The sequence below is a fragment of the Lathyrus oleraceus genome, chromosome 3, assembly GCF_024323335.1.
Source record: "Lathyrus oleraceus cultivar Zhongwan6 chromosome 3, CAAS_Psat_ZW6_1.0, whole genome shotgun sequence".
Classification (NCBI taxonomy): domain Eukaryota; kingdom Viridiplantae; phylum Streptophyta; class Magnoliopsida; order Fabales; family Fabaceae; genus Lathyrus; species Lathyrus oleraceus.
In genome coordinates, this window is record NC_066581.1 from 45,581,565 (window position 1) to 45,597,132 (window position 15,568).

The window sequence follows — 15,568 nt, forward strand, 5'->3', positions numbered from 1 at the left end:
ACCTAAAACCACCCAAAACTGTCAGAGAAGTCCGAAGCTTCCTTGGACACGCTAGATTCTACTGGTGTTTTATTAAGGACTTCTCCAAAATAACTAAACCTTTAATTGGACTTTTAATGAAAGATGTTGAATTCATTTTCGATGGAAAATGTAATGACGCATTTAATCTTTTAAAGCAAGCATTAATCTTTGCGCCTATTATGAAACCACCTGATTGGTCGGAACCTTTTGAGATAATGTATGATGCTAATGATTATGCGGTTGGAGCCGTTCTAGGACAAAGGAAAGATAAAAAATTACATGCCATTTATTATTCCAATAGAACCCTAGACGCTGCCCAACTTAACTACGCAACAACTGAAAAGGAATTACTCGCTGTAGTTTTCGCTATAGACAAATTTAGATCCTATCTAGTAGGAGCAAAAATTATAGTTTACACTGATCATGCTGCCATTCATTACCTATTAAGTAAAAAAGATGCCAAGCCCAGGTTACTCCGATGGATTCTGTTACTACAAGAGTTTGATTTAGATATAAGAGATAAAAAAGGCACTAAAAATGTAGTAGTTGATCACCTTTCTAGGCTAGAACATCTAAAACCAGACTTAGTACCCATAAATGATGATCTCGCCTATGATAGACTGATAGCTAGACTAGAAACCATTGAAGAAGACAACCTAGGCACTCATGAGAACTTCCAAAAATCCTTAGTAGTAAGTACCGTACCATGGTATGCAAACTTTGTTAATTACCTAGTGCTGATATCGTACCCCCTGATCTTGACTACCACCGCAAGAAGAAGTTCTTCCACGATGTAAGAAGCTTCTATTGGGACGAACCACTCCTTTTCAAAAGGGGTAAATATGGCATTTTTCACCGTTGCATTCCGGAAGAAGAGGTAAATAGTATAATAGAGCATTGTCATTCTGCACCCTATGGTGCACATGCGAGCACCTCTAAGACATACGCCAAGATCCTTCAAGCTGGCCTATTCTGGCCTACCATGTGGCGTGATGTCTATGCTTGCATTGTCAAATGTGATAGATGCCAACGCACTGGAAACATTTCAAGGCGTGACGAAATGCCTCTAAGAAACATTCAGGAAGTAGAACTCTCGACGTATGGGGTATAGATTTCATGGGACCTTTCCCACCATCCTTAGGAAACAGGTATATCTTAGTAGCTGTAGACTATGTATCTACGTGGATTGAAGTCATAGCTGCACCCACAAACGATACTAGGGTTGTGATTAAACTGTTTAAAAACTATATATTCCCTAGATTTGAAACACCACGTTTAGTCATAAGCGATGGAGGATCACACTTCATATCGAGAATATTTGATAAACTTTTAAGAAAATATGGAGTTAGGCATAGAGTAGCAACACCATACCATCCACAGACTAGTGGACAAGTAGAAGTATCCAATAGGGAGATAAAACAAATCCTAGAAAAAACAGTTTCGATATCTAGGAGAGACTGGTCTCAGAAGCTTCAAGAAGCATTATGGGCCTACCGAACCGCTTTCAAAACCCCTATAGGAACAACTCCCTACCAACTAGTTTATGGAAAATCCTGTCACTTACCTTTCGAGTTAGAGCATAAAGCCTATTGGGCCATTAAAACTTTGAATTTAGACTACCTGGCCGCTGGTGAGAAGCGTATCCTTGACATTCACAAACTAGAAGAACTTAGGTAATCTGCCTACGAGAATGCAAAAATATACAAAGAGAGAACAAAAGCCTGGCACGACAAAAGAATAGTAAAGAAAAACTTCAATATAGGCGACCATGTTCTCCTTTTTAACTCTAGGTTACGATTCTTCCCTGGGAAGCTACGCTCAAGATGGACTGGCCCTTTCGAAGTATCCAAGATTCTGAGATCCGGAGCCGTAGAAATCAAGAACGAAACCTGTAGTCCATTCATTGTAAATGGACAAAGACTGAAGCTCTACGAAGGAGGAGACATTCCAACATACTACTCAAGCCACACTCTGGTTGATCCACCGATTCCTACTACTACAGGTGTATAAATTCTGATCGCCAAGCTAATGACGTTAAACAAACGCTGCGTGGGAGGCAACCCATGGTTTTTCATTTTTTTTTTACTTTTTCGCATTTATTTAATTTTATTTTTATTTTCACCGAGACTAAATATTTGAATGGTTTGTATTTTCAGGATCCCTTTCCTAACTTTTACAGGATGCAGAACTTCGACGATATGCACGTGGCCTATAGAGATGACGCTCAGAGAGAGCGATACATAGCTCTTTATCAGCGCCCACACGTTATCCAGATCAACAATGCATGGAAGCACCGGGCATTGAGCCAAGTATCCGATTTCTGAGCCACCAGCTCCACTGGGACGAGTTCACTGACGATCTGAGTAACACCTATAGGAATTTGACATTGGAGTTCCTTAGTTCTTTTGACTATGACCCCTACTCTGGACCGGATGGGTATGCTGCTTTCAGGCTTTTTGGAGTTGAGTACTCTTTCAGCCAGAAAGAGTTCGGTGACCTATTGGGTTTCCAGACCACTCCTGACGCTATCCCCGAGACACCTATGGGATACTTTCTGGGGAAGGAAGTGGAGAAGTTCTTGACTGACATCTCAGGTGGAGGGATCCAGGATCCTTCTACTCAGTTATCCCAGGCTATACATAACCCTGATTTTAGATACTTTTAGATGATACTGGCACATTCCTTCCTAGGAAAACCAGATGTTGAGACATTACTGAGTGAAGAGGAAATCTTCCTACTATTTTGTGCATCCCAGTCTCGCCCAGTAGCATGTGGGAACTTTCTGTTATGTGGCCTCAACGGTGTTTCCAGGTCGATTGAAGGAGTCATACATGTAAGAGGGATCATCACACAGATTGCTATCGCTCTAGGTCTATCTCGCAAGCTGTTACATCTCCGGACCTAATGTGGATACACTACCATGGATATCGACTTCTGTTTAACCAGAGGGTTGATGAGGAGAGCCTCCTTCCACCCATGTCAGTTTAGATTGCTAGTCGACAGCGAGGTGATTCATTATTTTACACTGCTTGATCCTATGATGACTAGTGTGCATGATCCAGCGAACTGGAGTTATGCTCTAGAGGGCCAGGGAGAGACCATCGAGGAGTCGAGATCATCACTTATTGTTGAGTATACGCCTACACCACCTTCTCCCAGGATCACTGTATTCTCTAACAATTTATCATTGCAGACCCCCGACATCCGCGCCCAAATTGCAGAGTGTCCTAGAGAGATCGCAGAGCTTAGACAGGAGGTGGCTTACCTCACCTTACAGATGAGAGTATCTGATCTCACTCATGTTACCAAGATTGACTGTTTATATCAGGAGATCGCAGAGCTTAGGCAGGAGGTAGCCATGCTCCGTGGATCTACTCAGGAAGACGAAACCCCTACTATATGATCTTACCATTTCATCTTATTTTATCTCTTTTTATGCTTTTATTTCTCGCATTTACATACCTTATTTTATATCATTACATTTGGGATATTTTATTAACTATGTTAGCACATTGTCATTTCTATATATATATATATATAATATATATATATATATATATATATATATATATATATATATATATTATATATATATATATATATATATATATATATATATATATATATATATATATATATTATATATATATATTTTTTATGTTTGTTTATTTTATTTACATTTTATTATAGTTTAAATATATTAATTATTTAATTTTTAGTCTAATGTTTAAAATTTTATTTTATTTTTTATTTTTTATTTTTATACAATTATGCAAGCCTCATATTACTAGGAAATTACAAGACAAACGCTATCCGGACCCCCAACCAAAAAGACAACAAGAACCCAATGCAAAGGACCAAAATCCGGCCCAGCCAGATTTTGCCTTGTGGCGCCCACCATAGACCCTGTGGCGCCCGCCACAGCGTTTGTATAAGCTCGGGGCAGACTCCTTTTCTTCACCATTTTTACACCTTACAACCTTCAAAACCCATTTTTCCACCTTGCAAAAACGTCTTTGAACCCACAAAAAGCTCACACCTTTCTCATCCCCACACCATACAAATCATCTTCCCGATTTCCATTTTCATTTTCATCCGCCGGATTTCATAAAAATCCAACCTTTTCACAACCCACTTCATCTTCTTCGTCTCATTACAAGGGCTACACAATGGAGTTTAATGGATTCATTCTTCGAGGAGGGAAATCGGGAGATAGGCAAAGGAAGATTATCGAACGTTGCAAAATAGGGAGATCCTCCCGACAAGGTATGTTGATGAAAATTGTCTCTACACTTCAGGTATCTACCATATCATATTTTATTTACTAGATAATTTAGGTTTGCATAGTTTCTTTTCAAACAAAGAACCTACCTTTGAGAGATTGACAATCGAATTTTTAAGTTCTTTAATCTACATTGTCAATCCTAACACTGCTAGCACAGTTGGTACTGTCAGATTTAGAATGTTTGCTATTGAATATGAATTCAGTACCGACGAACTAGCAAGCCTGTTAAGTATTCCTCATGGGGACGGTGCTATTTGTGAGGCCCTTTTGGATTCGGATTGGTCAGTCGAGGTATTTTCCTTCTGGGAGCGATTATCAAACACTTCCATAAATTCTTTTGAAGGCATTCTCGCCTCGACTATCCATAACCCGACCATCAAAGTTTTTAGATATCTGTTGGCATGTACTATTTTTGGCCGGGAGAATCTAAATAAGGTTAATGCTAGAGAGCTTCTATTTTTGCAAGGAAGCCTCACAAATAGAAGAATTAATTCGGCCCCGTTCATGCTCGCTCATATGACTTTAACTTTAAATAAAGCGGGACCGATTGCTTTAGGAGGATTGATTACGTCTATTGCTCGGGCGCTTAACTTGAACAATGAGATAGCTACCCTATACCCCTTACCTCCTCGCACAATTAACCTAAAATTTCTGAGAGACATGAAATTGTGCCGTTTAAGGAGAAAAGGAGGCTATATGCTTATGGTTCATGGTGTAGCTACCCATCTGATGTTTTACCATGCACTAGACGTACTGATGTACGAGATGAAAAGAATTGGACCTATGTTTTAGATGCTCCGCCTGTTTTAGATCCTCTTCCTCCTAATGTTCCTGATGAGGCGGGACATGACACTGATGAAGAATATGATCGGAGAGAGCGATCTCCTGTAAGTGATGTGTCCCTCCATCATCCTTCACCACCACACACCGCACCATCTTCTTCTTCTGCAGGTACCGCTCCCGGCTTTTATATTACAGAGGAGATGTGGCGTGACCACATGGCTAGAGAGCAAAGGCGTGATGACCTACTATCTACCATCCAACAACAACTGGCGAATAACATGAGCTTCATGCAAGAATCGCAACAGAGGACAGATAGATCTTATGATACTGTTTTACAGTCCCTACTTACGATTACAAATACGCAAGCCCGTCAGCAACAATACCACCATCAACATACTGCACTCATCGAAGCCACTCATGGTTCCATTCTAAGTAACCTTCGAGAGGTGAGGACTGCTTAGGATGCCCTACAGGCCAGGATGGATCAGAGAGACCGTCGTCGTACCCGATCCCGTTGTCCACCTAAGGATGGCAAAGGCACTAGCGGTCAGCAGTAGGTTGTCAGGTAACTCTTCCCTTATCTTATTTCAAAACATTGGGACAATGTTCGATTTAAGTGTGGGAGGAGAGTCTATCGTTTTTCTTTATCGCTTTTCTTTGATGTTTTTAGATAGTTTGTTTATTTTTATTGCTTTTTGTTTACTTCACTTTATTTTGCTTTTAGTTTAAGTGTCTTAGATAATGCATGAGTCTGACGAGTCACCAAATATAGTGTATCTTTAGTACAGTCTAATCTCCCCATTACTTGAGCCCTACAAAAAAAAATTGCAAAAGAAAACAATGTTATTCTGAAAGTTTTTGGATTTTAAAGACGGGTTTTGAGTGAGGATGCAGTGACTTGGGAGAACTTTGCGAAACATCAGTATTGTTTTAGCACCATAAACTTCGTAAATATAGGAATCATTCCCGAAACCCCATATACCATGACCTTAATCATCATTTCAGTATAAGTCCTCAGTAGTTTATCTCAGCAGTCAGCTCCGACCTACGCATCCTCTACGTAGGGGACTGTAATATCCCAAAATTTGCCCCCCTCATGCATGCATTCATTTTTAGGTCATTTAGCATTTCATATTACATTTCATCATGTCAATCAGGATCAGATCCAAGAAGCTTGAATATCATCCGAGACACTTTGTGGGTTCTATCCGGGTGATCAGTCAACACAAGGGAATGGCCTGAGTTGCTTCAAACATGTTCAAATGGAGCCTATTCATCGTGCAAAACACTAATCTCGAAGGAGCAAAAAGCAGAGCCTGAGCTGTCATGTTCGCTAGGCGAGCAGCAGGGTTCGCCTAGCAAAGAGAACTGTCATGCTCGCTAGGCGAGCAGATCCTTCGCTAGGCGAAGAGCACGCGTTTTCAGAATATAACAGAAAGCCATGGGCTTGGGTTGCTCTCATTTAAGCCCACAAAGCTGCAAAAATTAGGCTATAAATACTAGAGTCTCAATGGAACAAAGAGAGGGGGGAAAGGAGAAGAGCTAACGGGATTTAGAGCAACCTCCAGACACTGAAGGGAACTCATCTGCAAAGGACCAATTCCCTCTCACATAAACCCTAAGATTGTTCTGCAAACCCAAGGGTGCAATTCAATTCCATTCGATCTCTCCAATCAGGTTTTCCCTTATTCCCATTACTCTATGCTCTTAATTTGAATTCTCTGAATGTGTGAAGTGTCGTTCAGTTTTGCCCACGGGTTTAGATGTGCATGAATGTGTAAACCATACCTTGAATGTTTAATCGTTTCGTTTCTGAGATGGATGCCACAGGGTTTGGATTATGGAGATCGGACTGTTATCAATGAAAAATCCAGAACCCGCAGGCACTCGCTAGCACCTTCGCTAGGCGAGCCTGCAGCGAGGCTTCGCTAAGCGATGCAGTAGCGATCGCGACAGTAGCTGTTTTTCCTTTTGCTCTTTAATTTGTTTTGTGATTGTTGTGACGTGCTGTCTCCTATATCCATGCACTGTTTACCTGACGCTTTGTTGTCATGTTTCTTTTGTTTCACTAACCTGTTTGTTGAGTTTTTGTGAGGGCTCACATACTCTTGCAGGGATGGCTTGCTGGTATTCCACTTTATTTGTGGGATACCACCTGGAGGTTTATTCCGATTACCTGTACTGACTGACTTTCTTTGATGGTGCTAGCTTGAGAGATCTCTGGGTTTCTCGCTTCTTGAGTTGTTGTTACTTCGGACCTTTGTCTGTGTGGTAGATTTCTTAACCCCTTTTACATCTTTTCAGCATTTTACCGCTTTCTTAGCTGGAAGACCTCGATAGGAGGCAATGTTTTGTGTGTTTACTTTTGTGTCCAAAGACCTCCAAGAAGAGGCACCAGTGCTAAAGACCTCCCTGAAGAGGCAATTGACGGATAAAAGGGATTAGTAATCAATCCCCCGTTATTCAGTGTGTCGTTCTTTATGCTCACACTACGTATCGATGCTTCAAAACAAAAGCCCAAGATCTTTTGTCCGGTCGGTCAGTGGAGAGGGTTCCACCTTTCTGAATCCCCACTTTTTGTCATGAGCTCACCCTGTCCAGGGTTAAGAGCTATGAGGTCTTATCCTCATTACCCTTTTGATCTGCTCACCCTGACGTTCAATGTCAGTGGTTAAGAGCCCATTTGATTACCTACTTCATGGCTTGTTTGTCGAGGTTGATATGACCCCTCTTGACTAAAGCCCTACCCATGTATGTTTGAGCCCCTCGCTGGCGTGTTTACTTTAAGATGCATGTTTTGTGTGATGTGATCGTCTTACCCATAGGACTGCTAGGCTTCGTATAGGCTCCCGTTTGCATGTCAATTAAGGTAGCACTGTTCCTTCTTCAATGACTTCCTTTTTGCATGAGCGTCCCTAAAACACAAACCAACTCATTGATTTTTCTTCTCCTAAGAACACGTTTACTCCTTCTACTACAGGCGAGTAAGTCTCCAAAGGTCGAGCATCCGGTAGATTGCGTAGTAACGTCGTTCATCTAAAAAACACAACCCTTAACCCGTAGGTAGCCGAACTACGGCTTACTCTGATTCTCATTCCAGATGAGATACGTAGGCATAAGACGCGATGTCTTAGCGAGCACACTCCTCTTTAACCCCTAGGTAGCCGAGCTATGAAGACTCTGATTCTCATACTCAGATGAGATACGTATGCAGTAGATGGACATCCGCGGGAGTCATTTTCTTTTGACCCTTTTAGTAAATAGTACATTAGATAAACCTACACCCTTTAGACAAGAACAACAAACGTGGATCCCGTAGAGTACTACGGATGCGTAGGGGTGCTAATACCTTCCCTTCGCATAACCAGCTCCCGAACCCAAGATTTGGTTGCGAGACCTTGTCTTTTCCTTTCCTCTTTTCAGGTTTACTTCGAGCGTTTCCTTTCCCTCCTTTGGGATAAATAACGCACGGTGGCGACTCTTCTGTCATCTCTTTTCTCGCCGGTTGTTTTTTTCGCATTCCTTTTTTCAGGTTGCGACAGCTGGCGACCCTGCTGGGGACTTATTTTCCCTAATGGGTCTTTCCTAACGTTTGTTTGTCTATTGTCTATTGTGTGTTATTTATTTATTGCTTTGCATACTTATCTGCTTGCATTGCATCCTATGTGCGCCTTCCTGTTTCATGCATACTATGCTGGTTGTGCATCTGTTTCACTGTTGGGTGGGATTCACAAGAGGTAAAAGGCCCAATACACAGGCTATGAGTGAACTTTAGGACACCTAGGAATAGAGTGATTCATGGGAAGCGGGTGGTATGGCGCCACTTAGCGGAACATGGTATCACGAGCAGTTCAGATTCTGATGGGGTATTATCGTTGCATACACCTGGTGTGCATATGATGATATTCTTGAAAGGATTGTTTATCCTGCGTTTATCTTGACCTTACCCTGGCCTAGATTACACCCGTGAGTGGGGCGGGAATGAATCATTTACAGGTACTGATGGTGACCGTGTCCTGTTGGTGACATTTGTTTGGTTCTTGTTGGTGACCGTTGGTTCTGAAGTATGGGTTCTAAGTTGATGACTGTATTATATGGTTCCCGGTTCCGAATTCATGCTGAAGTTCTGATCCCGTGCCTCGTGATATGCAACCAACCCGGTTTTCTAGAGCAGAGTTTTGATCTCGTAGTACATTCTTCAGTGGGTTTCTCTTCAGACAGTGCAACCTGACAGATGTTCAAGCGGATACAGCAATCCTGATTCCTGTGTCACTGTATTGCATCACATCATTTTGCATCCATATCATTTAACACATGTTTATATATTCCCAGGGGTTCATATCTTCTTCTTGATTCTAGTCGGGGTTTTCTTCTTACACTATTCATCAAATGTGAGATTGGAATCAAGGGGTAGAACGCCCTTTGGAATTGATAAACATGTCATTGTATTTGCATATTCATTAGCATGTCTTGCATAACAGGTATCGCCACAGTGTTCTCAGTTGTTTGGTGCTCCACTAGCAGGATAGCTGACTCAGGCATTCACCGGTACGGTACCCGAAGAAATCACCAGAGAGCAATGGAAAGCCTATCAACAAAGGCCAAGGACGATGGACCGATGTTTCGACACTCTTCTAGTGTCGTACGCTCAGTTGCTTTCTAGTCTTCAACAACTACAACTTGTGCAGTTACGCACTCTGGCTCCTCCTGTTGGTAGGCTTCTAGTGGGATATGACGCCAACGCTAGGTGCGACTTCCGCTCTGGGGCACCTGGCCATAATATTGAGAACTGCAAAGCTTTTAAGCACGTAGTTCAGGACCTCATTGATTCAAAGGCCGTTAACTTTGCATCAGCTCCTAATGTCGTCAATAATCCTATGTCGCAGTATGGTGGAGCAAATGTTAATTGATGAAAGGAGAAGTCAAATTGATCTCTGCGGTCAACGATGAAGATGGGGATAGTGATTGCAACATCAGTAACTGGGTGCGTCCGAGGATCCCGAGTGAAGTCATCAACAATTGGTCTTCTGAGGAGATTATCCAAGTCACTTATCTAGAGGAGTAATTTTTCTTTGTTTATTCATGCATGTCCAAGTCTTACGTTCCGCCCAAGGCATAATGACTCATTGTAGGGCTCATCTATGTGAATACCTGCATTTTTTATCATAAATAAAGGACGTCTTTTTGCATTCAAATATTTTGTTCACTGTCTTTCTATTTTTGCAGTTTTCAAAAATCAAAAATATCTGGCAATGTTTTGTTTAGTTTTCACTTCTTGTTCACACTCATAAGCACATACCAGCACTCATGCGGATGCGCATCACCGGATCCTATTGATAACGGTTCTGCTATGGCTCGCTTCGACTTCGAAAATCCAATCTTTCAAGCTGAAGAAGAGGGTGATGAAGACTGTGAACTCCCTGAAGAACTTACCAGGTTATTAAAACAGGAAGAAAGGGTCATTCAACCGCATCAAGAGTCTACTGAAGTGATTAATCTCGGCATCAAGGACGCCAAGAGAGAAATCAAGATAGGGGCTGCTTTGGAAGATAATGTGAAAAAGGGGTTGATTGAATTGCTGCAAGAGTATGTTGACATCTTTGCTTGGTCTTATCAGGACATACCAGGGCTCGACACAGACATCGTGGTACATTGCTTACCTCTCAAAGAAGGTTGCCCTCAGGTCAAGCAGAAGCTCAGAAGAACAAGACCAGAGATGATGTCAAGATAAAAGAAGTGACCATGGAAACTGATTGTTTCAAATATGCTCGGAAGTGTCATAAAATGCCAGATTTATGCTGATAAGGTGCATGTGCCGCCAAATCCTCTGAACATGATGTCTTCGCCGTGGCCTTTTGCTATGTGGGGCATTGATATGATTGGAAAGATTGATCCGACTGCTTCCAATAGGCATCGCTTCATCCTTGTTGCCATCGACTATTTCACCAAGTGGGTCGAAGCAGCGTCATTTGCGAAGGTCACCAGACATGTGGTTACCCGATTCATTAAGAAAGAAATCATTTGTCGTTATGGGATTCCCGAAAGAATCATTACTGATAATGGTTTTAATCTCAATAACAAAGCGACGAAGGAGTTGTGCCAGAACTTCAACATTCAACATCATAACTCTTCTCTTTATCGCCCTAAGATGAACGGCGCTGCCGAGGCAAAAAAAAAGGGGGGGAAGATGGTCGTTACGTACAAAGATTGGCATGAGATGCTACCCTTCGCCTTGCATGGGTACCGTACTTCAGTACATCCATCGACCGGGGCAACCCCTTACTCCCTTGTGTATGGTATGGAAGCAGTCCTACCTGTTGAAGTGGAGATTCCTTCTCTAAGAGTCTTGTTGGATGTCAAGTTAGACGAAGCTGAATGTATTCGGACAAGGTTCAATGAGTTGAGTCTTATCGAAGAGAAGCGAATGGCAGCCATTTATCATGGGCAGTTGTATCAGAGTCGGATGAAGAGAGCCTTTGATCAGAAAGTGCGTCCTCGATGTTTCCAAGTCGGAGATTTAGTGTTGAAAAGGATCCTTCCTCCTCAGACAGATCACAGGGGCAAGTGGACTCCTAACTATGATGGACCGTATATTGTCACCAAGGTTTTTGATGGTGGGGCCTTAATGCTTGCAACTATGGATGGTGAAAACTTCACTTCCCCTGTGAACTCAAACGCAGTTAAAAAATACTTCGCATAAAATAGACCCGCTGGACAGTAAAAAGAATAGTCCAGGAAAAAATGGGCATCCCGACGAACCAAGAAAATGAAAAGGTTCGGGAAAAAATTAGGGATTAAAAAATGAAAAGATCGTACACCCGGTAAGTTGAAAACCTGAAAAGGCAACTTAGGCAAAAATGGGTATCCCGGTGGATCGAAAACCCGAAAAGGGCGATCCAGGCAAAAGTTAGGGATTAAACGAATGACTGTGTTCTGAGTAGTTCTGAATCTCATCTCGTGTCAATGACTGGAAACTTTTGAAGGATAGGAAACAGTCCAATCACTCTTTTCAGAAAGCTGATCATCTGGAGGATCTTGAAGACGAGCAAGTCATAGCAGAATCGGAATCCGATAGAAATCCATTTCACATTGCCATTAGATTAATTTCTGTTTTTTATCTTTTGTGTGATTACCTCTTTCCAGGGATTGCTTCCTAATATAAATGCCTATTCAGAGGCCACTCAATCAATAAAATCATGTTATTCAGTACATCTCTATGTTTTCATTTTCATTTTTACTGTTTTGTTTGCAAAAACTGACATCCGAATTTTTGATAAACATTGCATCATGAAACATAAGAGCTTTACAGGTACGTGCTCAATAGACATTTAAAATTGCTATAAACTTTAAGTGCCTTGGATCGTCTATTCAGAACAGGTACACTCGGGGCATTTCCTTAAAGTTCCCAGCAAATGATCGCGGATGTTTTTCCTCAACAGTTGGAAGTTGGTATCTTATCCCTGCAGAGCTGGTCCGAGCGTTGGATTCTTCAATCCCCAGCAGGCTCTCACTGTTGTACCTCCCCCAAGCGGTTGTTTCAGAATATACACTCCCCAGTAGAGTTGACGGTGCCAGACTGTATATCCCCAGCGGAGTTGACAGTGCCAGACTGTATCTTCCCAGCAGAAGCGGCTGCTCCTCAGAGTTCGATGCTAGATCGATGATCCCAATGCCAGATCCATGGTCTCTTTCCTTGAAGCAGAATCTCGGTACCGTATCGATGTTAGCTTCCCCTGCTGAGTCGTCTCTCTCGCAGATTATGGTTGCCATAACCACCGTTGCTTCCCCAACAGCAGGCTTTCAGTGTCGTTCTCTCCCCAGTCAGAGTCTCGATATTTCGTCATTGCTAGAACACCGTGTGGCAGGTCATTTCCCCACAGAGTTCTTTGCACTGTGCATCTCCAACAGCCTTGCCAGGGTCCAGAAGATGGTGATCATTTCCCCAGTAGATTCTCTTGCCTCGGCTTGGCATTCTACCCAGCATTTCGCATCCCTGCATGTAGAATTATATTGCACTGCATCCTCCCAAATCGCGTAGCATTTCCATTCTCATGGAGCATTACGCCATTGAAAACTCAAACATACGCATGTAAAGCATAAAACATTCTCGGTATCCCAAGTGATAAGCCAGAAGTTGTTTCCAGTACTCAGACTGAAGATTGTTCATGACTTACCTTTATTATCCCCAGCAAGTGTCTTGGCCCATGCGCCGCCTCAATTATCATTTTCCCTATTTCTGTCGATGCTGACAGGCATGAAGGTTTTCGGTATTCAGACCGAAGTGGCATTCAGGCCAGTCTTTTGATGTTTAGATCGAAGAAGTTTCCGACGTTCAGGTCGATGCAACTTGTGGCATTCAGGCCAACTTTTCCGGTATTCAGACCGAAGTGGCATTCAGGCCAATTGTTCGGTATTCAGATCGAAGTGGCATTCAGGCCAGTTTTCCGATATTCAGATCGAAGTGGCATTCATGCCAATTTTCCGATATTCAGATCGAAGTGGCATTCGGGCCAGTTTTCCGATGTTCAGATCGAAGAAGTTTCCGACATTCAGGTCGACGCAACTTGTGGCATTCAGGCCAATCTCTCGGTGTTCAGACCAATATTAATAATCTCATATCTTCCGATGTTCAGATCGAAGTCATTTCTAGTATTCAAACTGATGAGCGGCATTCAGGCCATGGTTATTTCTGTGTTACCATTTATTTTGGTATCCAGATTAACATTCTTTTTCGGTATTCAGACCGACTCTCACCATACCAGACGGATTCTTCTTCCAAGACCACCTCTTTGCCGACTCTGACAGGCATTTTTACTTCACTTCACTTCAGTGCAAATTTTCGGGCTTTTATTGTATTCAATCCCTTGATACCTCGAAAGTGCGAAAGCCGCTGCTATCTTCCTTTCGGGTCTCTAGTTGATTGAATAGGGGCAGCTGTAATACCCCAAAATTTGCCCCCCTTATGCATGCATTCATTTTTAGGTCATTTAGCATTTCATATTGCATTTCATCATGTCAATCAGGATCAGATCCAAGAAGCTTGAATATCATCCGAGACACTTTGTGGGTTCTATCCGGGTGATCAGTCAACACAAGGGAATGGCCTGAGTTGCTTCAAACATGTTCAAATGGGGCCTATTCATCGTGCAAAACACTAATCTCGAAGGAGCAAAAAGCAGAGTCTGAGCTGTCATGTTCGCTAGGCAAGCAGCAGGGTTCGCCTAGCGAAGAGAACTGTCATGCTCGCTAGGCGAACAGATCCTTCGCTAGGCGAAGAGCACGCGTTTTCAGAATATAACAGAAAGCCATGGGCTTGGGTTGCTCTCATTTGAGCCCACAAAGCTGCAAAAATCAGGCTATAAATACTAGAGTCTCAGTGGAACAAAGACAGGGGGAAAAGGATAAGAGCTAACAGGATTTAGAGCAACCTCCAGACACTGAAGGAAACTCATCTGCAAAGGACCAATTCCCTCTCACATAAACCCTAAGATTGTTCTGCAAACCCAAGGGTGCAATTCAATTCCATTCGATCTCTCCTATCAGGTTTGCCCTTATTCCCATTACTCTATGCTCTTAATTTGAATTCTCTGAATGTGTGAAGTATCGTTTAGTTTTGCCCACGGGTTTAGATGTGCATGAATGTGTAAACCATACCTTGAATGTTTAATCGTTTCGTTTCTGAGATGGATGCCACAGGGTTTGGATTATGGAGATCGGACTGTTATCAATGAAGAATCCAGAACCCGCATGCAACTCGCTAGCACCTTCGCTAGGCGAGCCTGCAGCGAGGCTTCGCTAAGCCTTCGCTAAGCGATGCAGTAGCGATCGCGACAGTAGTTGTTTTTCCTTTTGCTCTTTAATCTGTTTTGTGATTGTTGTGACGTGCTGTCTCCTGTATCCGTGCACTGTTTACCTGACGATTTGTTGTCATGTTTATTTTGTTTCACTAACCTGTTTGTTGAGTTTTTGTAAGGGCTCACATACTCTTGCAGGGATGGCTTGCTTGGTATTCCACTTTATTTATGGGATACCACCTGGAGGTTTATTCCGATTACCTGTACTGACTGACTTTCTTTGATGGTGCTAGCTTGAGAGATCTCTGGGTTTCTCGCTTCTTGAGTTGTTGTTACTTCAGACCTTTGTCCGTGTGGTATATTTCTTAACCCCTTTTACATCTTTTCAGCATTTTACCGCTTTCTTAGCTGGAAGACCTCGATAGGAGGCAATGTTTTGTGTGTTTACTTTTGTGCCCAAAGACCTCCAAGAAGAGGCACCAGTTCTAAAGACCTCCCTGAAGAGGCAATTGACGGATAAAAGGGATTAGTAATCAATCCCCCGTTATTCAGTGTGTCGTTCTTTATGCTCACACTACGTGTCGATGCTTCAGAATAAAAGCCCAAGATCTTTTGTCCGGTCGGTCAGTGGAGAGGGTTCCACCTTTCTGAATCCCCACTTTTTGTCATGAGCTCACCCTGTCCA